This window comes from Lepisma saccharinum, chromosome 4 (genome assembly GCF_977018435.1).
Source record: "Lepisma saccharinum chromosome 4, izLepSacc3.1, whole genome shotgun sequence".
In the NCBI taxonomy this organism is placed as follows: Eukaryota; Metazoa; Arthropoda; class Insecta; order Zygentoma; family Lepismatidae; genus Lepisma; species Lepisma saccharinum.
The window spans coordinates 86,590,009-86,616,130 of NC_139232.1; positions in this window are offsets into that span (position 1 = coordinate 86,590,009).

Sequence of the window (26,122 nt, forward strand, 5' to 3'; positions counted from 1 at the left end):
TGCTAAAATGTATCCTAACTCTGTATCTTGAAGTACAGGATAATTTCCTATTCTTGTTCTTCTATCTGAACGTAGTAGCAAGAAAAATAGTTCAGATCCAATCAACAAATCTATGCTGCCTGGCTGATGAAATGAAGGATCAGCAAACTGAATATCCTTTGGGAGATTCCAAGTACTGCAATCGATTACCTGTGTGGGCAAGTCGCCTGTGATTTTTGGTAACACAAGACACTTCACTGTTGTTGTATAATTAGATGTTCTAGACTGGATTACAACATCTACACAATGTTTAGTTTCAAGACACGAATTGTTTATTCCCTGGACTGGAACAACATAGTTTTCTTTCTTCAGTCGCAGTTTCTGCACTAATGATGTAGTTACAAAATTTGACTGACTCCCACTGTCTAAGAGGACTCTGCAATAATGAAATTGTCCATTGTTGCCTTTTACCTTCACTAAGGCAGTTGACAATAAAACTTGTGAAGTGTGTCTTTCTTTGACTGTACAATATGAAGATTGAGGTGCTTCATCTCTTGCCCCATTGTTGCTTTCTTGAGGATACACCCTAGAATGCAATTGTTGTCTATTGCTTGTATTGTTACTGACACTCGATGATCTTGGTCTTTCAGGTGTATCCCTATGCAAGAGAGTATTATGTTTCAAATTACAAATTTTGCAATTTCCAGATTTACAAAATTTCAATGAATGTTTTGAAGATAAACAATTAAAACAAAGACCTTTCTTCTTCACAAATTCTTGCTTCTGTTTATAACTTGCCTGTAAGAAAGTCTCACATTGGTACAAAGTATGATTTGCGGAACAGTACATGCACTGAATGTTAGTGGATGTTGCTAAATACGTGTTGCTTTGTTTCATGAATTTACCTTGTTTATCATGTGATTGAAACTGCTTAGCATTGGTGTCACTATGTGTCGGTTTCATGTTTTCTAAAGCTTGACACCTGCCCTCTACAAATGCAAATAATTCTGACAAGGTAGGAAAGTAATCATGCTCTTGTGATAATTCAAATTCCTTACGAGTATTGTGATCCAAATGAGATACAAAATGTTGTGATAAAATGACTTCATCCAAAGGCACCTCAAGTTTAAGAGCCTTTAAAGCATTCAGATTTGATGTTGCTGTATTTACAAACTGTCTCAATTCATTTGCATCTTCTTTACGCACCGACTTTATGTGTAATAGTTCACTAACGTAATGTGATTCAATAAGCCTGCTATTATCATATCTTTCAGTGAGCAAGTTCCATGCTACTGTATAATTTGCCTCACTAACTTGCAAGTTTGAAATGAGCTTACTGGCTTGTCCCTTTAAAGAGGACCGCAAATAATGAAATTTTTGTATTGCTGGTAATGTATTGTTATCATGGACCAACACTTTAAAATTGTCCTTGAATGGAAGCCAGTTTTCATAATTTCCATCAAAAGAGGGTATGGAAATCTTTGGAAGTCTAAGTTGAGACTGAACTGACGTAACAGAACTAGTACTAACACTGGGCTGATGCATTTGATCATGCCGCATCACTATTGTCTCCATTTGAGACCTAATGCTGTAGTACTTTTCTTCAAATTCTATTCTGTAAACTTCCTCTTCGGATGCTTCCGATTGAAGTTCCAAACTGGTTTGAACGTCATTGAATTTGTCCCACATCTCAGTCAAATGACTTAATCTCAGTTTAATTTCCTGAACACTCTGTATATTAATGTCAAATGCATCGACGAATGCTTTCATACGGGTCAATTGCCCTTTGTAGCTTCCTCGCACAACTTTTAAACGTTTAATCTCTGCCTCTGTCATGGTGAAAGGATAACTGATAAGGTGTCACAATAATGCAATTAATGAACGTAATGTAATGTAAAGAAAGGAAAAGGAAATGGTACTAAAACGAGCCTGATTACCTGCAAACTTCAGCGCTGCCGATGTTGGACACACAATCGTCTCGCCGGTTGGAAACACTGCTGCACGAAGAATCAGCTGATTTCCTTCCCCGCCTTCTGAATATGCTTGCTACGCAATAAATTTAGTATCGAGATTCCGGAATGTCCCTTCTGCCACCCGCACGAAACGTTCAGTTCTTGAGACACGAATCCACACAACTGGACCACGCTATGTCAATGCAAAACTAGAACACACCGTTCACCACAAAGTTTACAGTTCACAAAGTCAGGTAGATGTAAGACATCCAAGGCTTGGAGGACCATAAAAATGTTGAAGTTGCGTTGATTCTTGTAAGAAAACACAATAACAAATGCACACGCTGATTCTTTTGAGACATCTATTTTCTACCAGTAATGCACTAACTACCATGAAGTATCACTGAAAGGCAATTCTAATCACTTTAGACGACGTATGTTCTTAGTAATGTCCAGCTGTGGTTATCGCGATTCGCGCCATGTTGCTTCTCCTCACTAACCGTTTTCTTTGCTTGGCGCCCACGCAAACAGCTGATACATGGTCCACATACGCCATCTCTTTTGAATAAAAGTAATTTAACCCACATCATCAAAACCAAATAATGAAAACAAGAACACATTCCTATACATATTCCCCCCTCTTGATTGGATAAATTCCAATCAACAGATTTGCTAATTCAATTGTCATTAGGTAAGGGAATCAATTTGTTCACTGGTCTTTTAGTAAAACCAGTTTTTGATCTAATTTTGGCCACACGCACTACACCGTCTTTACCAGGAAACGTCTCTTCCACTACTGCTATTTTCCATGTAAGTGGAGGTGCGTTGTCTTCTTTGACCAGAACCACCAAGCCTGGTTGAAGATTTTCTGTTGAAGCCGTCCATTTACGACGCTGTTGTAGTTCGTGGAGATAATCCTTCGACCATCTTTTCCAAAAATGTTGTTGTAATTGCTGAATGTGTTGCCATCTAGAAAGACTGTTTTGGGGCAAGTTAGTTAAATCAGGCTCAGGTATGGACATGAGAGGTGACCCTATAAGAAAGTGACCAGGTGTTAAGTAAAAGGTGTCACTGGGATTATCAGATATTGAGGTCAGGGGTCGGGAATTGAGGCATGCTTCAATTTGCGATAATAATGTTGCAAGCTCTTCGTATGTCAAAGTAGCATTTCCCACTATCCTCTTAAAGTGATATTTCATAGACTTTACAGCGGCTTCGCACAATCCTGCAAAGTTTGGCGCGTTAGCTGGAATGAAGTGCCAGTTGATTCCATCTTTTATTGCAAAATCTTCAAGTCCACCTTTTAGCTGTTCTGCTTTGAAGAGTTGACTGAGCTCTCTCAGTTCTCTATTAGCTCCAACAAAATTAGTCCCGTTGTCACTGTATATGTTTTGACATTTTCCTCTTCTAGAAACAAATCTGCGTAGAGCAGCGATAAATGCCTCTGATGTTAAGGAAATAACTGCTTCAATATGCACTGCCTTAGTAGCCATGCACACAAATATAGCTACATATCCCTTGGTAGTGATTCTGCTTCTTCTGTTTGTTCTTATGATACAAGGACCAGCATAATCTACTGCTGTATTTAAAAATGGACGTGATGGTGTGACTCTTGGGCTTGGTAATTGCCCCATGAGTTGATGTGAGGCCTTGGCTTGCAACTTAAAACATATTAAGCATTTATGCAAGACAGATCTTACTGTTTGTCTGATATGTGGAATCCAGTATTCCTGTCTTAAAGAGCTTATCAACAATTGAGGCCCTGCATGTAATAAACGACGATGTTCTGATTCAATTATGAGTTGCGTCAGATGATGTTTGGTAGGCAAAATTAATTGATATTTGCTCTCATATAGCAATTCTGAATTTTCGAGTCTTCCACCAACTCGTAACAGCTGTCTGTCATCAATAAATGGATGAAGATCATTGATAGGACTATTTTTTGATACTTGTTTTCCTTCTTCTAGATCATGAATTTCTTGTGGAAATGAAATGCGTTGCACAATTAAAATACATTTCATTAGTACTGCACGTAATTCAACATAAGAAAAGTTTCCTGTTCTCTTCGAAGTAGGATTCTTAACATTGTAAATGAATCTATAGCATGTTGCTACTATACGAAGCAATCTCTGTAATGTGGAAAATCTCAACATGAAATCTGCTTCTGTTCCATTTATCTTGCTAAACATTGATGTAACAATCTTCCTTTGTTCTGTTATGTATTCTTCAAGTTCGCTATTTTCCATAACATGTAATGGCCAAGTATCTTCTTTTAACCACGTAGGTCCACTCCACCAAATTTCCGAATCCTTGAGAGCTCTTGGTTCTACTCCCCTTGTTATCAAATCTGCTGGATTGCACTTAGATGTGACATGATGCCATTGGTTAATCGCAGAAAGTTCCTGAATCTGTGCAACACGATTACCTACGAAGGTTTTCCATCGAGTGGGGGACGCTGCTAGCCACCCAAGTACGATTTTAGAATCTGTCCAAAAATAAGTACTGTCAATTGGAATTCTCAAAATTGGTGTTGTTTTCTTAATTAGTTTAGCTAATAGAAGAGCACCGCACAATTCTAGTCGTGGCAAAGTAACTTTTTTGATTGGCGCTACTCTTGACTTTGCGCACAGTAATTTAACATTGATTCTTCCTGACTCATCTCTTGATCTGATATAAATGCAACATTTGTAATGCTGCAACAGCTTGGTACGGCGATGAGGTTAAGCCATAAGTTACAGTTAATAATTCATAAGTTTGTATTTCTTCGTTTGGTGATTTTCTCCACAATATTCTTTGATATTTAGTGTCATAAGGATGGACTCTAATGTTGCGAAACATCTGGGCTATATCTGCTGTAAAAACTATCTTGTGCGTTCTGAACCTCAGTACAATAGAGTATAGATCTTCTTGGACTGTAGGCCCTGTCATTAGAACATCGTTAAGGGATAGTCCACTGTCTGTTTTCGATGATCCATCAAATACAACTCTCACAGGTGTTGTAGTACTTTCTCTAATAATAGCATGATGCGGTAGGTAATATGACTCCTTGTTCTCTTCATCAGTAGTTTTAATTTGCTTCATGTGGCCTAATGATTCATAATTGTCCATGAATTCACAATAGTTCTGCCTGATTGTTGGCTGTGTTGTTAATCTTCTTTCCAACTGATGAAATCTTTTGTCTGCTTGTTGAAACGAATTCCCTAATTCAGTATGATTTGGTTTGAATGGTAGCCTAACCATAAATCTACCATCCTTCTGCCTGATGGTTGTTTCTTGAAAATGCCTTTCACAATCCATTTCTTCTTTGCTCTTGGTCTTTGTGAATACTTCCTCTAACTCAAAAAACCTCTGTAATTGTAATTGAAGGCTATCTTCAGTACGTACAAAACATGAAGTAACTGTTGTAGGTGCTTCACATTGTTGAGGCATAGCTCCTGCTAAAATGTATCCTAACTCTGTATCTTGAAGTACAGGATAATTTCCTATTCTTGTTCTTCTATCTGAACGTAGTAGCAAGAAAAATAGTTCAGATCCAATCAACAAATCTATGCTGCCTGGCTGATGAAATGAAGGATCAGCAAACTGAATATCCTTTGGGAGATTCCAAGTACTGCAATCGATTACCTGTGTGGGCAAGTCGCCTGTGATTTTTGGTAACACAAGACACTTCACTGTTGTTGTATAATTAGATGTTCTAGACTGGATTACAACATCTACACAATGTTTAGTTTCAAGACACGAATTGTTTATTCCCTGGACTGGAACAACATAGTTTTCTTTCTTCAGTCGCAGTTTCTGCACTAATGATGTAGTTACAAAATTTGACTGACTCCCACTGTCTAAGAGGACTCTGCAATAATGAAATTGTCCATTGTTGCCTTTTACCTTCACTAAGGCAGTTGACAATAAAACTTGTGAAGTGTGTCTTTCTTTGACTGTACAATATGAAGATTGAGGTGCTTCATCTCTTGCCCCATTGTTGCTTTCTTGAGGATACACCCTAGAATGCAATTGTTGTCTATTGCTTGTATTGTTACTGACACTCGATGATCTTGGTCTTTCAGGTGTATCCCTATGCAAGAGAGTATTATGTTTCAAATTACAAATTTTGCAATTTCCAGATTTACAAAATTTCAATGAATGTTTTGAAGATAAACAATTAAAACAAAGACCTTTCTTCTTCACAAATTCTTGCTTCTGTTTATAACTTGCCTGTAAGAAAGTCTCACATTGGTACAAAGTATGATTTGCGGAACAGTACATGCACTGAATGTTAGTGGATGTTGCTAAATACGTGTTGCTTTGTTTCATGAATTTACCTTGTTTATCATGTGATTGAAACTGCTTAGCATTGGTGTCACTATGTGTCGGTTTCATGTTTTCTAAAGCTTGACACCTGCCCTCTACAAATGCAAATAATTCTGACAAGGTAGGAAAGTAATCATGCTCTTGTGATAATTCAAATTCCTTACGAGTATTGTGATCCAAATGAGATACAAAATGTTGTGATAAAATGACTTCATCCAAAGGCACCTCAAGTTTAAGAGCCTTTAAAGCATTCAGATTTAATGTTGCTGTATTTACAAACTGTCTCAATTCATTTGCATCTTCTTTACGCACCGACTTTATGTGTAATAGTTCACTAACGTAATGTGATTCAATAAGCCTGCTATTATCATATCTTTCAGTGAGCAAGTTCCATGCTACTGTATAATTTGCCTCACTAACTTGCAAGTTTGAAATGAGCTTACTGGCTTGTCCCTTTAAAGAGGACCGCAAATAATGAAATTTTTGTATTGCTGGTAATGTATTGTTATCATGGACCAACACTTTAAAATTGTCCTTGAATGGAAGCCAGTTTTCATAATTTCCATCAAAAGAGGGTATGGAAATCTTTGGAAGTCTAAGTTGAGACTGAACTGACGTAACAGAACTAGTACTAACACTGGGCTGATGCATTTGATCATGCCGCATCACTATTGTCTCCATTTGAGACCTAATGCTGTAGTACTTTTCTTCAAATTCTATTCTGTAAACTTCCTCTTCGGATGCTTCCGATTGAAGTTCCAAACTGGTTTGAACGTCATTGAATTTGTCCCACATCTCAGTCAAATGACTTAATCTCAGTTTAATTTCCTGAACACTCTGTATATTAATGTCAAATGCATCGACGAATGCTTTCATATGGGTCAATTGCCCTTTGTAGCTTCCTCGCACAACTTTTAAACGTTTAATCTCTGCCTCTGTCATGGTGAAAGGATAACTGATAAGGTGTCACAATAATGCAATTAATGAACGTAATGTAATGTAAAGAAAGGAAAAGGAAATGGTACTAAAACGAGCCTGATTACCTGCAAACTTCAGCGCTGCCGATGTTGGACACACAATCGTCTCGCCGGTTGGAAACACTGCTGCACGAAGAATCAGCTGATTTCCTTCCCCGCCTTCTGAATATGCTTGCTACGCAATAAATTTAGTATCGAGATTCCGGAATGTCCCTTCTGCCACCCGCACGAAACGTTCAGTTCTTGAGACACGAATCCACACAACTGGACCACGCTATGTCAATGCAAAACTAGAACACACCGTTCACCACAAAGTTTACAGTTCACAAAGTCAGGTAGATGTAAGACATCCAAGGCTTGGAGGACCATAAAAATGTTGGAGTTGCGTTGATTCTTGTAAGAAAACACAATAACAAATGCACACGCTGATTCTTTTGAGACATCTATTTTCTACCAGTAATGCACTAACTACCATGAAGTATCACTGAAAGGCAATTCTAATCACTTTAGACGACGTATGTTCTTAGTAATGTCCAGCTGTGGTTACCGTGATTCGCGCCATGTTGCTTCTCACTCACTAACCGTTTTCTTTGCTTGGCGCCCACGCAAACAGCTGATACATGGTCCACATACGCCATCTCTTGAGAATAAAAGTAATAATAATGAAAACAAGAACACATTCCTATACACACACACTGTATAAGTTCCTGGTGCACTCTCGTGTTCTTAACGGATACACTGTCCGGTAAAAAATCTTGACGCGAACTGTCCATTTTGAGCCTCGTTGTACACTATCCTATCTTCAAACTATTTCCAAAAACTGTAGGTTTTGGTGGATCACGTGTCCCCCTGGCCCAATGAAATCGTCTGGTGTTGTTTTGACCAAACCGTGGGAACAGCATCCTCTGGTCATTCCCTGGATCCTCTGCCTCATGTTACCTAAGTTAGTTCACTGGCGATGGACAGAGTCCAGTCGAAGGGATACAGAGCTCTAGCCCCCACGAAAAGAAACATAGGTCCCATCTTTTCAAAGTAAGGTATTTTTAACATGAAGCAATATAGAATTGATATAATATCAATCAACTTTTCTGTATTACACAGTAGCTTCCTTACATGCTGATATTCTTGAATGAACTGGCCAATGATAATAATATACATTATAATATAGTACAGCACACTTTATCGTTTTACCTGTAGAAGATCAATCAGTAAGTATAAATAGGTCTGTTGAGTCAAAAGTCCTTGTGGACAGGCCAATTATTTATATCACGTCAACACGTTTTACAGGTCTTTTGGTCCACATACTAAATATTTTAAATGTTATTGAACTAGGAAGCATAACAATGTCATTTTTCTCTCACTTTATGTTCACATGTTAGACGATAATTTACAAGAAAATATTATCCTACAACACCCTCCAAGACATAATATAACTCCCATTTGGGTGATATTTCGTATTTTAGTGACAACATTTAGACCTTCATAACTTACGGAGTGACGGAGTGGTTAGCACATTGCGCTACGACGCCAGGGGTCCTGGGTTCGAATCCCGGCCTGGGAATGGATGTCTGTGAGTGTCTATTCATCATATCATTACTCATCCCCATCTTCGCAAATTAGCCAAAATGACACAAAAAGGGAAGTAAAATTATGAAATCAATCAATGAATCAACTACTAGAGTATGCAACACTGCATACGTAGCAACACAATTAGTGTGTTTGATGCTGGATCGGTGTACCGTGTGATTTTGGTCACGTGATAGGTGCTAAGCAATCGATGAACTTTGAAAGCAGCAGGGAAGCATTTGTTGAATCTTCTAAACTTGAATATCTCTATTCTTGTGTGCAGGCAGAGTCTACTTCGTTGTATACAATATCTTCGCACCAGCGGGACACAAATGGCACAAATTATGCTGAAATACGGTTGTTAAGAACCCAATTATGGTAGGAATTCTTTAAGGTTTTTCTAAGCATTAATTTGAAAATAATGGAGGAAATAGAGAAATATAGTTTATAATCTAACTTTCAATTGGAAAGTATTTATTGTAAGTTAAGTCCAACGTTTTAGGAATAAATATCTCAATGCTTGTATTTATATCTGTATGCCTTACATACTGATTAGAGTTTAGAAATCTATTATATTAGGATGTTAATGTGAATGTGCTGCTTTTTGGCGACGGTTTATTGCAATCAAAATCTATATTAAATGTTTGCTTTGGAGGTAGGGTAAGGAACAGCATAAAATTAGATATTGATATATTTATTGAGAACACAAAAATTCAAATTTATCTTCTTATTGTCATATTTCCCTAAGGTCTTGAACGCGTAGGAAAACGCCACAGCCCCTCCTTCCCCACGCAAAACCGTTCCAGGGCCTCTTATTCTCAAAACGGGACAGCAGAAACAAGCATACATTCCACGGACACCATAAATTTTGCCTCGCCTGTCTCCCGGACTCGGCACATAAATTTCTACCTCGCTAGTTCTGTTTTGTACTCCCGTGTGTGTTTGCGAAAGCCGCTTCCGCTAGTGCGACATAAAAGGCACCAGGTGGCAGGCCGTTCGGCGTAGGCCGGGAAACAAGCGTGTGTAAACTCATATTTAAGAAATCTATCGACTCCGGGTCCTTTGTTTCGATAATATGTGGCTACCAGAGACATGCCGCCGCCAACGCTTTCGGCGCGGCCAGCGAAACAGTCCCCCTTTTCATTGAGCTGTGTCGCTGAGCTGTTTTGCATTGAATGAACACACTTTTTAAAAAAAGAAAAGATATATGGACGGGACAACGCCCATGAGGGGCTATGTTTTTCACCCGCAGTCTGATTTCCACACATTGCACGGAATAACAGGCCTAGAAAGCATACCGATCATTTTTGGTTATGAAATCAATACCTCTTTAAGAGCAGGTTTCGCGTAAAGGTGTACGTTCATTGCAATTCTGTCGATACACACTCGAATGTTGCAAAATGTCTCTGGTGTATTCTAGAGAATGTACATAGGGCCTTCCAGATGGCGCAATGGTAGCGTCGTCGCCTTGTAATTAAGGGGTCCCGGATTCGATACCCGGTGGAGGCACATAGTGGTTCGGATTCCACTTTAAACTGTAGGTCCAGTTCCGATTAGACTTTCTGTGCATAAAGAGGACTTAAAACAACAATTCAATCAATCAATCAATCAATCTAGAGAATGTATATTTTCCTCGGGTAAGCAATTCTTCATGTCGATCTTTAAGCTAGCGAATCGATCTTCAAAGTATTAAAAACAAATGTGTTTAGAATTACATGTATTTCTTATGAAGAATGAAAACAACACCTCTCTTTAGGTTTACCGTTTTCACTAACCAAACCGTTACGTTTTGGTGCGACAAATTTTTCTTCAGCCTTCTATCCATTCATGCCCATTCTCCTTATTTAGGAGCAGTATTAGATGAAACATTAAATTGAAAATGTTTTAAGACGAGCTACATTTCAGAGACAAATTAACATGTTTAAATAATGTGCGTTCACAAAAAAAAACAATGTGTGCAAACTAAGCAAAATTCCAAATCCTTTTCTCAACACATAAATCTGATCTCGCCAAATTACATCAGGTTTTATCTACATTAATGAGACAACAGCAGCCTACTCATGATTTATCACCGACTTTCGCTTCACAATCTCTTTAAAGTCGATATGTCTGCTTACAAAACAAACATTGATGTTGAAAACCAGAATAAACAACAAATAATTATTTTATATGGAAAGTACTTGAAATGCATAAATACTCGTATATTACTGCGTAGCGCGACATCTATAGTTACATTTGACATCTCGTAAACCAGCTATTAAATTTCACGGTAGATGTGGAGAGGTAAGATGCCTAAGATTCAAATCCTGGGTCAGACATAGGCATATCATTGTGGTTTCCACTCAGTAATTTCTTCAATTCATCATTCATTCATATCGTCCTGATTATCCCAGAGCGGAAAAAAAATTAAGAATCCACACACGCACCTAAGTACACCACCTGCCGAAAGTGATGAGAATGTCATTTTTCTGTAAAGTTGTTTTACTATCTTTAAGAAAATCAACATAAGGTGGAAACAGGAGGAATTCGTACCATGACATATCAGCACAATATGCTGGATGTGGAATAGCTATCATGCGGCATTTAGCTTGAAATTACTGGAGCGACAGAGCAGTGTGTGGTCTTGCATAGCCATGCAGTAAGAACCATTGTCCAGATGCCCAGAAGTCAAGTCGTCGGCACTGAATTCCATCCTGCAAACGTTTGAGAACGTGACGTAAGAGGTTTGGTCTAGGCTATTACATGTCACTGAGGCTCATATTCATGGTGAACAATAATATCTCTGGTGGTCGTCCAGACCTTGGATCGTCACTCAGCACCCTACCGTTAACAACGATCTTGTCATCTACGCAATTATCTAATGAGACCTGGTCACCGTAGGTCTGCTGTAGAAGGTTCAATATTTCATTGGCTGCCTTACCTAACAGCTCACAACCTAATATTCATTCGTTATTTAACTTCCATATCTATTCTCATGGCAAATGTCAAGATATTCTTAAATAACTAACTAACTCTCTAGCCTTCTTAAACCCGAAGGTTCATGGCTGAAGCAACACAGACCTTCCATCTTTCCCTATCTTGAGCAAGATCTATATACTCTTTTCCATCTCTACCGATTTCCTTTAGGTCCATCTCAACGTTGTCCCTCCATCTTCGTCTTGGCCTTCCTACAGGTCTCTTACCATCAGGTTTCCCAACAAGAATCCTGTGAACTCCTCTTTCCTCTCCCATTCGTGCCACATGGCCTGCCCACCTAACTCTTCTTGATTTAATTATTCTAATAATATCTGGACATGAATACAAATTATGTAGTTCTAAATTATGTAACCTTCTCCACTCACCTGTCTCCTCATCCCTAAGATTTTCCTAAGAATCTTATTTTCAAATACTCTCAATTTGTATTCCTCTTTCAATGTAAGGAACCAAGTTTCACACCCATATAATACTACAGGCAAAATTACTGTTTTGTATATTTTAACTTTTAGTTTCTTAGATATTAAACGAGAAGACAAAGGTTTATGAAGAGAGAAGTAACATGCATTTCCTGAATTAAGCCTACTTTTGATTTCCTCTTTAATATAATTTTCATTTTTTAATATTACTCCTAAGTATTTGAATTTGGAAACTGGTTCAAACGAGCTGTTATCAATAATTAGATTTTGATTATTACCTAACACTTGGTTTCGGCCTGTAAGCATATATTTAGTTTTCTCTTTGTTAACTTCCAAACCTATCTCTTTAGCAGTTTTGAAACATATTTTAGCATTATTCTTTATTGTATTCACATCATCCCCCAGTGAGTCTACATCATATGCATATGCTAACAACTGAGTCACACCATTTAATTTTAGTCCTTCTTTAGTTTCTTTTACCTTCCTAACAGCATATTCTAAAGCAAAATTAAAGAGCAATGGAGATAATGCATCTCCTTGTTTTAACCGATCATGAATTGTAAATTTGTCAGACATATTAATACCCACACGAAATTTACTTTCTGTTTCACTGGTGCATATTTTTATCATACTAACAAGCTTCTTAGGTATTCCAAACTCTACTAATATATTATATAATTTATCTCTTTTGACCGAATCATATGCTTTTTGAAATCAATGAATAGCTGATGGACATTTTGATTATATTCCCACTTTTTTCAAGTGTCTGTCTGATGTGAAAAATTTGATCTGTAGTTGATCTGTTACGTTTAAATCCACATTGATAATCACCTATAATTTCATTAGCATATGGGGTTAGTCTTGTTAAAATAATGTTAGATAATATTTTATATGTTGTTGAGAGTAGAGAAATTCCACGGTAATTATTGCAGTTCATTTTATCACCTTTTTAAGTACAGGAACAATTATGGATTCTTTCTACTGTTGATGGATTTTTTCTTTATTCCATATTAAATAAATTATTTTATGAATTTGACATATTAATGAATTTCCACCATATTTAATTAACTCAGCTGGTATTAAATCAATGCCAGGTGCTTTGTTATTCTTTAGCCTTTTAATAGCATCTTTAACTTCAGTCAAGTTAGGTTCTGGAACTAAAGGTTCTGCTGTGTGTACTTCATTCACTTCTGATTTATCTTCTACATGAACATTTAAAAGGACATTAAAGTAGTTCTTCCATCTATTTAGAATATCACTTGGGTCAGCTAGAAAATCACCGTCTTTATCTTTTATCAAGTTTACTTTAGGTTGCCACCCCTTTCTAAACTCATTTACACCTTTATATAAATCTCTGATATTTTCATTTTTGCTGTTTGTTTCAATTTCGTTAATTTTGCTTTTCAAGTAATCTCTTTTTTTACTTCTAAATGTGCGGTTAACTTCTCGCTTTATTCTATTATAATTGTTTAGATTTGTATCATCAGAGTTTTTTAACCACCTAAGTCTAGCCTGATTTCTTATTTCTATTAGATTATGACATTCATTATCAAACCATGGCTTACTTTTTCTTGGATATGGTATCCTATACTTTCTTTAACTGCTGATTCTATTGCATTACGTATGTGCTCGCAATTCTTATTTACGTCTGTTTCATTTATATTTTCATCATCATTTAAATCCTGCAAAATATCAAATCTATTTGACAGTTTAATTTGGTAATCTTTCTTAATTCTTTCATCAGTAAACTTTCCTGTATCAAATTTTATAGCTTTTAGATTTTGTTGCTTATGATTTATCACTGAGAGCCTTTCTCTTAATTTAGCAATTACTAAATAATGGTCACTGGCACAGTCAGAACCTCTATGTGTACGAGCGTCAATTATACTAGTATGCCTTCTCTTATCAATGAGAATATGATCTATCTGATTATGAGTTTTACCATCTGGACTATCTCATTAACTGTACACTGAAATGCCCCAGGCCGGTAAATGCTCAGAACATTCCAGGTGCCTAATTTAATATCCTTATTCCTAATGTAGATCTTATATCCTTATTCCTAATGTAGATCTTATCCTTAGTCCAGGGACCTCCCAAAGTAGTCCCCACCCGGAGATTACCTCCGGAATATTTTACCTTGGGAACATCCATGGCCTTATATTGCTGTTTCTTGACATGTCTTTTTACAGTGCAGAGTTGTCAGCTCTACGCCTAACCCCCAGTATGAATGAAGGAACTGCTACACAAGACAAACATAAACACATTAGACAGTACAATTACTACTCAAGACGAACACAAACACATTAGGCAGCATAACTACTACACAAGACACACGCAAACACATCACAACTATAACACAATATATACACAAACACACCACAACTACTACACAATATAAACACAAACACACACCACAACTACTACACAAGACAAACACAAACAAATTAGACAACACAACTACTACGCAAGACAAACAAACATACTAGACAGCACAACTACTACACAAACATACTAGACAGCACAACTACAACACAAGACACATTCATACACACCACCGATACTACACAAGACAAACAGAAACACATTAGACAGCATAACTATACTACACAAGATAAACACAAACACACTAGACAGCACAACTACTACACAAGACAAACCCACATACAAGCACACCACAACTACTACTCAAAAGACAAACCCAAACACACTACACAGCACAACTACTGCACAAGACACACAAACCCATAACAACCACTACACAAGAAAAAACACAAACGCACAACTACTACTACACAAGATTATGGGGAAAAAAATATATTCAGGCTGGAAAGTCGAGCGTATATAGTTTGAGGCCAGTGCATATTATATCTCAGTTTTCTCATGCACAACATGCCTCTCCCGAGTTTCAATTCTTAAGGTTTGTCAAATTCCACTGCTGACGACGAGATAAGCAGCATGTTGTTTATCGAAACCCTGACATCTAGTGGTATTTCGTGGAACTACTTTCACGGGCATGTATGTGCAGATGCCATAAGCCAAGGATAAATACATATATCTTTTGGAAAATCTATATGATAGCTGTTTCTGAAATATAGACTCAGTCCTGGAACTTTTATGGCTAAGGCTGTGCCTTGGACACGACTGCATTAAACAAATACGAGGTGAAATTAACACATTTTGTTTTTCCCTAACCTGATTGGCCCAACACATTTGCATCACTGAAGGAGAGAAAACTGCGTTATTTATTTCGAGAAGAGTTAAAGGGAGGAAAAATATCATTCATCTTAGAGATAAAGTAGTCCCAAGAGCCTACTATCGCAGCAAAGGCGGACTGAATATCCACACAGCATTAGATTCCGCTTCCCACACGCAAACCGAAGCAATGCTCCGTGTTAAATCGATCTAGAAGTTTTCGCATGCATGTCAAACACTGCCTCTTGCATGCGCCGGCCATTGATAACAGCCCTTTGTAATGAGAAGTACGTCACAATTGACAAATGAAAGCCGCTGGCCGCATTTTTATCGTACCTTCCATAGGAGCAAGTTTCTTTCCTCGTAGGACCGGAATTTCAAAGGAAGTTTCAAGCGTGTTGCGATTAGGGATAATAACTTCGAGAAAGGAGACCCCTTTTGTTTTGAGCTGATAAAGCGGCACGGTTTGAACAGAAAGCGCGTGTTTTTGAACCCGAGACAACAGGCTATAAAGTGGAGAAGAGGAGGAAATCGTGCTGCAACAATTAAAGCAAGATTGGCTCTTCTGGGCGAAATCGGCAATTTCAATTTCGACGTGGTCGGTTCGTTGGGAGTCGTAGGAATTGTGCAAACAACGTATTTCCAGACTTTCGTCTACTTAATGGGTCCTGATAAGGACTAATGGGAAATCGATACGGAGCAGCTGGTGTTTCTCCCAGCCGGGACTCGAAACGCAATAATGAGCCGTACAAAAATTAAGTACAAACCGGTGATTTCGGGAGGTACAATTTCTCGTGTTGTGATCCCAGAACGAATCACCGTGGCAAACTGGCTACTTAATTCGTCCTTTTCCTATATTTTCAAATAATTTCAGCTGGCTTAGATCCGGGCCATGTAGAAGGCATCAAAATCGAGGTGTGGAATACAAATATACTTTCTATTACAAATGTACTTCTCTGTTTGGTACCAGGCGAGATTTGATAGTGGTGAGGATTTGGTTGTGATGAACATTTGCTAAATGGCGTGATTTGATACCGGTAAACAATTACTACAAGTATTTAGTTCTCATGAACAATAGCTAAGGTTGGGGGGAGGGGGGTTGATACTGAACAATCTTCCGCTTGTTGACTATTTATTACAAGAGTGTGGTCACCAGAAACTTTTTTTTGGTCATTCGAAACTTTAATTTCTGTATATGTGCCTATTTCCCTTGTTCTTGCCATTTTATTTTTTGGATAAACTCAGAATTAGCTAAATTAATACTTTAACATTGCTTTCTTCGCAGGTACTACATTCGAGAGACCTCCAGTTTGCTAATATTCCTTTGTGTTTTTGTTCCGTTCACCTGCTCTTATTCTGATATAAATTTGAGTTTCGCTATTCCTTTTGGGGGTGGTGTATGTGAAGGTCTGTCTCGTTCTCGATCTCGTCTCGAGATATCTCATTCTCGGTATCGAAGAGTAAGTCTGAATAAACATTTCGAAAAGGAAACTTTGGTAGATGTAGGCTCATATACATAAAACAAATTTGTTTGAATAACCAAAACGTTGTTTTCGATTACTACACTTTTGTTTGAATAGGCGGCAAGCAACTGATTGTTCAGCAAAACCAAATCATTTTAGTAATTGTTCACCTGTTTCAAATCCTTTGTAGCAATTGTTCACTAGTACCAAATTATTTTATTAATTGTTAATAAGAACAAAATCGTTTAGTAATTGTTTACCAATAGAAAATCTTATTAATAATTAGTAGTAGTATTTGTGGTGAAACCAGGACAAGAAAGGAAGAGCCCCCCTGAAGCAGATTTGCTTACACTTAAAACTATCTCAACATTAGCATATGAGCTTTTTGATCAAGTGTGGAACCCCGTCTAACCCAAGATTTTTGTAAAAACGCCCTCGGGAATTTCCCGAGAAAAGGAAGAGGCTCTCAGATTGATTTGTCTACACTTACAAAAGGCACTTCTGCCAGATTTTTGTCCACAAACTTGCTATTTTTTTGGCTATACCTGAAATTAAGCCAAAACACACACACACACACACACACACACAGCACACACCTACACATACACGCACACCGCACACACGCACACACACACACGCACACAGCACACACGCACACAGCACACAGCACACACGCACACAGCACACAGCACACACGCACACACAGCACACACACACCCCCATGCACATGCAAGAGCTATTGCATCATGCTTTGCAACACCAGCGACAAAACACGATGCAGCGCCATGGAGTTGTGGGATCAATATTCGGTGCAATTTCTCGGCGCGGCAGGCAACAGGTGGGATCTGATCGATATTGCGAGCAGAACAATTTAGTTCCAGACAAATCCGCTCGCCTCAGCATGGAGGCGCTGCGGTCTCGATTGCATGTACGCTCAGCAGAAAAACGGGATGTGCACTCAGGAGACAAAAATATAAGAAAAGGTCTCATGTTTCTGAATGCACCCCCAACCCACCTCCACACACCCCCAACCCACCCACACACAGCACACAGCACACAGCACACAGCACACACACACACACACATACACATATTTACTTCCGGTCCACTTCCAGTTTGACTTCAATTGGGCACCAGGCCCAACTTGCATATCTAGTACTAAGACAATGTAATATGCAGAGGCTTTCTAGAATTGCTCTGTGACCCTCTCATTTCTTACATCATAAACATATGATTTTTCTCCTATGAGAATAACACTACATATGGTGTCATCGGGGAGTGTATCGTGGAATTCACAGATAATTTTAATGTTCGTCCTGTCATTCACCACAACTTGTTTTCTTTTGGAAGTGTTAATGACAAACATGGGTCTCTGTGCTTTGAATTCATCTGGTGTGTAATACATATCAGTATTGCCTGTAGTGACTCTCTTGAAAGCCGAAAATGCCTCATATAATTTGAGGAAATCATCCTTGGACATGTCTAAATTGTAATTTTCTCTAGGAAAGACCTCATTTCTGCCATTTTTAAGATATATGTTCTTGATGTTGCAGCTATCAAATTTACTTGAATTTTTTTCCTGATTGTTGTGTCTTCCAGTCTGAAACAGTAGCACTACAAAATCAGGCATGTCATATTGAATACTGGAGAATGAATTTGTTGCATCAAACTCATAATAGGTACCAGTGGCGGGCTTCTGTACGCATTGATATGTATAAAATTGCAGAGGAATCTGTGGATTTTTTAGGATATCAGCTTTGTGTTTAAGAGCATAACTGGCCTCATATTCAACAACAGGGATTCTTAACTCCATAGTCTGAATAATGCATTTCCCTGCATCAGGTAAGGTATTAGGCAGAGCTTCTCCTGTAGAGTTTAATGTGCTGTACCTCATCAATGCATTATTATCATTTGCAGCTCTTCTAAATGTAATTCTTAAACCACCCTTCCACATAATATCTTTGTAATCCGAGAAGAATCCTGGCAACAGACGCATGGGGAACAGCACTGTGTGGCTTTTGGTTAATATTTTCTCACCAGCTTCAAATCCGCCTATTTTGTAGTATGAAGCCTCGGTTTTGGATAATTTTAATGTGGCCAAAGCTGTGGAGGTAATGCCGGGATAATCTATTCTGTTTATAACAACGCTATGTTTTCTGATCTCAATTTCAGAGAATAGATGCGGCACAAAATTGTCCACAAGTCTTATATTTGAATTTGCCGGATAATCTGTTCCATCGAGCTTTACAACATCAAATTTGATGTATAGATCTGCTCTGTGGGGGTGTATAAAGCCATCCCCTACATCAAGATCAACCTCAATCTCTGTGTTGGGTTGATTTAAATTTGCAAATGTCCTCCTGTTTGGGGGGAATGACTGCAGCTCATAACTCTCAATATTTTCCATTGTATGTATTTTTATTTAAATATTAATCTCTATGATTGCAGTTGTTGTGGCTCCAGCAAAATCAACTAATTCTTCTTTTTCATTAGTGACCATCAATTCGATGTAATCTATTCTGTTGTGGCATACAGGAAAATATAATGTTGGGGATGGATTGTAGATGATGGGCTCCATAAATTCAGAATTAGGTTTGAATGTTGCAATGATGCCGGTTTGTTTGTGAGTGCCTATGCCATTTGATTTGGTGATCATACCCTCGGCCACATTGCAGTGAATATTCAGAGTCTCTATGGCTAAGAATTTAGGTATATTCATAGCAGTGTGTTTGATGCCTGCTTCAAGTTTTGTGTTGTTCTCAAAGCCTAACAGCTCTCCTATAGTACCCAGATGCACTGTTTCTGTGGCAGATACAATTTCTACTCTGTGAGTGACAGAATTTTGACTTAACACTATACCTCTGGGTAATTGAGCATTTAGAGTGGATAGATTATATTGCCCTGGAGTGATGACAATTTTTTCATCCCCTACTGCAATTGTGTTGTTGTGGTGTGTAATATTAGGGATCAAGTACATGCCGTAAAATGCTCTGAGAGCTATTGTTTTGGGATACACTATGTCATCATGTAATTTGAGTTTCAATATTGAATTTTGGCTGGTGAGATGGAATACCCCCATGATGTTTCAGATACCACAAGGCTTTTTGAAAATCTTCAATTGATGGTTTATTTATTTGAGACATATATCTAAGAACAGATAAACACAGATGTCCGCAATTAACATCTTTGAAGTTTTGAACACGGGCATTATTGTAATAAAGATTAGGTGATTTTAAATATTTTACTAAATTTTCAGGTGGAACACCTCCAAATGAATCAAACACAAATGCCTTATTTTTTAAATATTTAAGATAACAGATCCAGTGAGTGCCCTGATTTTTGTACTCATCCAAATTAACAATGCCACACTCTTTGTTGAGTGGTTGTTCTGGCAAAGAATCAGACATGTACACACCTCTAAAATGTTTGATGCCCAGTGGCCTGATTAAAGCTTCAATATCTTGGTTTGAAAGCGGCTCTTGTTTTTTTAAAACTTATTCATGGCTCTCTTAACACCTTTGCCTTGTTTCTCTATTGCCAGGTTATGGCGCCTCTGTTCATCTAATTCTGCCCTATTCTTCTTGGCATCTATTACTGTTTTTGCTATGGCGGCTGACCCCCCCGCCAAGCTCCCAACAGCCCCGAGAGCAGCTAAGATGGCAGGGATGGTAAATATGAATCCCCCCACATGTGATTTTTTTCTTGATTGCTGTAATTTTTTTAATTGGGGGGTACTAAGCAACAATTTCATACCATGCCCCTTTGCAATACAAGAATTTTTTCTCTTGCGCTGCTTTTTGGTTAAAAGACTGTCAATAGTTTTAAGAGATTTGAGACCTGCATAAGGTACCTGATACATAACACCCTTGGCCTTCATTGTAGGTTTATTATTTACAACCCCCACCCCAATTTTTGTTTGGTGCTCATAGCTATGGTGGTCCCCAATGCTGATATTCTCTCACTCAAAGAAGCATCTTTGCTTACAAATCTACCAAATGCTGCCTCTTCTAATTTCTTGTCTGCAACATGTCTCTTGTCAAGATCAGAATGTGTGTTGTATGCAATATCATGGTCTCTGCAAGCAGCATCTAGGGGATTAACACCAGGATCACCTCTGTTTAATCTATGGTCCAATTTCGTGCCTGGACCACAATACTGATAGCCTGGAATATGTAGTTCAAATGGCAACTTGTTTATAATGTCATTAACAAGGCCCCGACCCTCAGAGACATTCCAAAATTTAGGTGGTAGAGTATTAATTATTTTTATAAGATATCCAATCCCCTTAGTGTCATTCACTATAAAATTAGACAATTTGGTGCTTATCATGTCCATAATTCCAACCTTTTCATTGTAAAAATTGTGGTTGCCAGCATTTTCCTCCCCAGCTATCACCAATAACCTATCTACAAGTTTCCTGACATCATCAACCCACACAAATTCTTTAGGCAGGGTGTTGTATTGTTTGATTCCACTGCCTGTCTTGATCTGTGACCATATGGGCTTGATTAAATTGTTGTATTTTGCTCCACTGCTAGACTTGACTCTTTTTTGTGTGGGATCATTGTTCTGGTATAGAGCATCTGATTTTATTAATATCTCTTTGTAATAATCATAATCTTGATCCGTATAGCTGCCAGGTCTCTTCCTAGTCATCAGTTCCCACAATCCAGGTGTTCCGGGATACTTAACAAAAGCACCTTTTTCTCCGAGACGAGATTCTGAATATACAATCAGATCATCCCCCATAAATGTTACCCTAAAATTGCCAATTCTATGTATGATGCTGCCATCAAGCTCTGTGTCAGCATATAAGCCAAACACCTCATCTTTGTTGTCTTTAGGTGTTGTTAAATATTTTTGAGCAAGAAGACCCAATTCAATAGGATCCTGAGTAGCTTCAATTCTTCTAGGAGCAACAGGACTAGGTGTATGAATACTGGAAAGTGGAGTCAATGGATAATCTAATATGTTCCTTGCAGCTACAGGTACAAGCTCTGTGATCAAGTTTTGATTTTGCTCTGTAACAGTTTTGATATTCTTACCTAAATTATTAATAGCGTCAATCATAGGCTGTTCTGCTTGTTTGTGTTTTTCATAAATTCCACGGTTCTCTGATTTCCATCCCTTAAATCTTTTTATAAGATAATCTCTTAACTTAAGATCATCAATGATTGGCCTTTTCATGGTTGTTTATATACGTCTCCACGTCTAGAAAATCGTTGATTTTATTTCTGTATTTGCCACTATCGGGTGTTCTTGTCATATCAATTGTGACAAACCCATAACTGTCCTGGTTCCAGCACCTGCTGCAAAACTTAGAAAAATCATTGTAGCTCAAGTCCCCACCTACGTATTCATCATGTATGTGCTTGAGGTTTGTATGGTCTTGATGAAACACACATATAAAATTGCTGTTGTCTCGGATCAGTTGCTTGGGTATTTTTGAAAAAGTCTGTGCCAGGTAGAAGCAATCAATGTTTTTGTGTCGGCCCTGTGTAAAAAAGTTTCTAACCTTGTTTTGATTATCCAGTATAATGTCATCAAACACAACAACAGAATTATCGAGACATTCATCAAGTGGCTTAACATCTGGTTCAAAAGTGGCTATATCCAGTCCATCATATAATTTTATCAACTGCTGATATTTTAATTGTTCCAAGCTCTTAGAGAATACATACAAGTGCCTGTTTTTCCAGTCTAGCCAGTTGGGTGCCAATAAAAAATTATCAACCATTAGTGTAGTTTTACCACAAGCAGATGGCCCAACGATAAGACACCTAATATTATCAGGTAGCAAGTTGCCATTTCTCTTATTCTGCTGTTCAGGTTCTGGCAGCCTTTTTATAACATCCCAGGTGCTCATATTATCACTTTGTTTGCATCGATCCAGCTGTTTTCCGGATGACCCAGCCATTTGACAAGTAACTTGTTGCCTTTTCTGCGGATGATTTTTTCTATGAGATATGTGTCAGGCTGTTTAGTTTTGCTGAGTTCTTGTTCATAGAACCTGCCTTTGAGAATTTCTCCTCGGTGATCTTTTATTATATATGTGTTAAGGGTCCCAGGTTTAACTTGAACCACTGTAAATAATTCAGTGCTCCAGTTTCTCGTAAAACCTCTTTTGAATAAGTGCTTATATTTGCTTATTCTTACTTGATCACCCACCCTGTATTTGGCCTTTCTTGTTGTTGGCTGGTATCTAGGATAATAAACAGTGCTGATCAATTTTTGCTCATCAGATGAAGTTACTTCAGAGGGTTTCATGTTGATTGTGGAATGGACAGAGTTGTTATATTTATGTAGAAGTTCTGGAAGAATATTAATCCATTTATAATTACCTTGGAGTGTAAATTGTTTATACATAAGATTTTTTAAGGTTCTGTTGAATCTCTCTACAATTGAGGCTTTGAGGTCACTGTAACTCGAATAATGTTTTATTGACTGGCTTTTAATAAATTGTTGAAACACTGAATTTTGCCATTATCTGTTTGCAAATAGCGCGGGGATCTTCCACTCTGATTGATGATTGTCCTGATGCCTTCTGTAACACATTTTCCAGTCTTGGATTTGAGTGGCAGAGCCCAGGCAAATTTTGAAAATGTGTCTATCACAGTGAGTAGATACTTGTAGCCCTTGTTGATTTTGTCTAAGTTTTTCAACTGTCCACTTGACAACTCAATCAAGTCGCTTTGCCATAAATCATCTATGCCCTTTGTGACTACTGGGAGCCTCTTAAAATTATGTCTGGCCTGTCTGTGTAATTCATCAACAACTAGACATAATATGTAAACAAGAATATTGCAACTATGGGGTGTTCAGCAGCTGAGACTGCAGGATTTTCTAAATATAATTTGTCTCCAATATGTATTTTAAATTCCAGAGTGCCATCATCTTCAGTATAGGCTGTTTCTAATGTATTGGGGTCTGTAAAATCCTCCAATTCTACACTGGTGATTTTCACTTTGTTCTCAGCATTTGTTATTGATAAGGTAGGGTAGTGATGTGCCTGTGGCTGATGCCAATATTTGATCTTGATTGGTCTCAATGTGCCCCCAACAAAAAACTGGTAATAAAATTGTGCAGGGGACAGCATATATATTTTGCCACCTGGTGTAAATGGTGAATCGTATTCTTTGTTGGGGATGCTGTACAATTCAAGAATTACTGAATGTTTTGGATTCTCGATTATGCCTGTTATTTCCTTTTCTGCTGTGAGCAATCTGCTTGTTACAGATTCAAGGTGCTCATTGATGGTCCTAACAATCTCATCGTGCCCAGGCTTGATTCTTATGTCCACAGCAAGTTTCTTGTATTGTTGCACAATTTCTTGTAGCTGGGTGGCAAAAACAGACAAAGCATTTGCTTGATTGGATTCCATGGTCCCTAGCTGTTGCTTGATATTAGCTACAATTTGCTGTAAATTTTCAACAATTGCCAATTTTGAATTTTGAGCAGCAAGATCATGGACCTGTCTTCTGATATCCTCAAACAGGGCATGCAGTTCATTAATATGTTGATTGGTTGGTAGAGTGGCCACTGTCTGTGTGAGTTGTTTGATCTCTGCCTGGATATTCTTGATATCTTCTGATTTCAATATCCTATTCACTGCTCTCTTAATATTTTTAAGTTCCTGTGATGTGGGCAGATTTGACACAGTATTTTGCAAAGATTCAAGTGCCAATTTCACATTGTGTAATTCAGAAGCATCAGCCACATTTTGCATAGCATCTTGGAGCAGGGCTATATCTGCCTGAGAGGGTGTTGAATGTTGTAAAATTTCAAGTTTTGTTTGGATATCATCGATCAAATGATGAAAATGAGATAGTTCAGATTCAGTGTTGAGGTTTTCAAGCTTTGTGATTTGTTGCTGGACACTGACAAGGGTATCTACAATCCCAGGCAGGCGAGATTCTAGTACATTTGCCAAATCACTTTGCACTGCTGCTATTGTACCTTCAAGATGAGTTATGGAACTTTGAATTTTTCCAAAATCTTCATATGTTTCAAGTTGCAGCTTAATATTTGCTACACTCCGAGTTATTGCATTCAAAGCCTCAGAAGATGGCAAGTTGTTCATAAAATTTTCAAGTGTCTCAATTTTTTCTTTAACCTCGGCTATGGCATTGTTCAAGGGGTCCAGATTAGGTATTTGGAGTGACTGAATCTGTTCTTTTAGAGTGGAAATCACTAGATCAAAATCTTCTTGTGATTTTATGCTTTTGACAATTGTTTGGAGCTGGGTCTGGACATTATTTATCTGTTCTTCCAATTGTTGTTTCAATTGCTCAGAGTTGGTGGCCTGGGTCTTAAATTTGGCTTGAAGAGCTGCTACAGCTTCTTCCAAACTTTGAAAATTATCCAATGTGGCCAGGTCAGTATATTTCTGAAGCAGCAACTTGAGTTCAGAATCAATTTTAAGAAGAGGGTCCATGCATTGTGATTGTAAATTTGTAATTTCCAATTGAAGACTGGCATTGAGTGTGGTTTGTAAAGCTTGTAAATCACTTCTTAATTTCTTGACTCTGACATCAAGCATCAAAATCTCGTCACTGTGATCTTCATGCCTTGTATGGCCAAATATATCATTAGGCATTTTTGTTTTAGCGGTTATTTATTATAGAGTATCTGATTCTTAATTCTATAAAAAAGGGTATAAGCTTGTCATAAGATCCAGGGACCTCAATATATAAGCAGTCACCAGCAGAAACAGTATATACAGTGCCAGAAATCATGTTTGAGTGCTTAATTCTGTAAATATTTCTCCCTACTGAAATTTTAACATCACCCTCAGGGGTTGTAATAAATTGCAATTGCCCACCTACAGGTAATTGGTAATGATTTAAATTATTGTTAAATATGTACAATATTTTGCCTGTTTTATCATCAATATCTGTAAGTATGCTGTTCAGATGAATAATTAACAAGCCACTCAGTTTAGACATTACAGATTGTAAATCAGGAGAGGGTTGTGGTGTTGGCAGGTCCATAACAGCCTGTTTTTTGAACCCAAATAAGTTCATGGGCATGTTTATTTATTCCAAATCATGCTCTGTGATTGGGCATTGATTCCCATTTTTCAAATAACAATGACCCCAGGGTAGAGTATGTATGCCACATGATAAAATGCATCTCTTATCATCATGTGGATCCAGAGCCACTTTTCTTACAACATTTGAAGTCAATAAATGATCCACACTCTGAATTCTGCATTCTGATGTTTTGATTGAACTCTGGGATTTGAGGCAATTTTCATAATCTTCAATTTGGAGATCTTTTTCAACAGTCACTCT